Below are 1,265 nucleotides of genomic sequence, written 5' to 3' on the forward strand. Positions count from 1 at the left end.
CGGCTCGCACGCTCCGCAGGGGCGGCCCGGCCCTAGTGGCCCTTCCCGGCAGCTTCCCTTCTCCTACCGCGGCTCCCTTGCAGAGCCGGCTCCGGCACCCAACTTTGCCTCTCCCGGTCCGTCGGCCCCGCTGAGCACGAACCTGCTCACCCCCGGCCCGGCTGCGCGCCCGGGAACCGTGCGCCTGGCGCTCAGACCGACGCCCCCAGCCCGGAGCGCGGCGAGTGGCGGGTGCGTTTCGGCAAGTGGTACGGGGCTGGGCGGCCCTGCCTCGACCTCCCCCGNCAGACCCGACTGTGCAGCGTTGCCGGCCGCGACCCGGGGGCGGCAGTGGTCGGCGGGGGGGTCGTGTGGATCTCAGGCAGGGTCGGTCCGCAGGCACTGGGCGGGGGAGAGCCGGTGGCTGCGCGCACAGGATTGGGACTGCCGTCCGTGCGGGGCGCCCGCACTTGAGCGAGTGCACGGGCTGGAAGTTTGTGTCCCGGTCTTTGCCGAGGTCGGAGCGTGCGGAGGTAAGGAGCGGAAGGGACGCGGCGGGCGAGTGGCGGGGGCGAGGCGGGACCCCTACCNACGCGCAGGGGTCCCTGCGCTCCGCAGCCCCGCCGGCTGGGGCAGATTTTCCCGTCCGAGTTAGAGGGCTTTGCGGCGCGTGGGAGAAACCGGGAGGCGGTGGGACTCGGGCTCAACTCCGCCAAGCGCTTTGGTTAATGAGGGAGAATGAGGCTGGGGATGCGGGGGCCCGGGGCTGCCATCCGGATGGGCGACTCCCTTTTCACGGGCATTTATTTCTTCGCGGCCCCACGCTTTCGCATCCCCGGGCTCAGGATTTCGGAGCCGGAGGTCCATCTGGGCCCCGGAGGGAATTGGTCCTGCAGAGATGTGCAGGAGAGCAGTCGCCGAGAGGCGGAGTGTGCCCCCTCCCCGCGGCGCCCAGGGTCCCCGGCCTAGCGCGCTCGGATCCGGATTCCCGGGGCTTTGGCGGGAAGCGCGTCTACCTCCTTGCCCTTTTTCCCTTGCTTTGTACCTGGATGCGGAGGCTCAGAGTTGGGATTTAACTTTCCTGCGCCTGCGGCGTCCCGGGGATTGCCGGCAGGGGGCGCTGAGAGCGAGCACTGGAGAAGGGAGAGAGGATGCGAGGAGCAGTCACTCTGCCCTGGGTGAGTGGGTGGGGGTCCTAGTCAACAAACCTGAGGACTCGGCAGATCTTGGCGGTGGAGGGTGGAGCTGATCCTTAAACCAGAGGGAGCTGTCAGCCTTGCTAAGAG

Source organism: Crocuta crocuta, unplaced genomic scaffold (genome assembly GCF_008692635.1).
Source record: "Crocuta crocuta isolate KB4526 unplaced genomic scaffold, BGI_CrCroc_1.0 scaffold89, whole genome shotgun sequence".
NCBI lineage: Eukaryota > Metazoa > Chordata > Mammalia > Carnivora > Hyaenidae > Crocuta > Crocuta crocuta.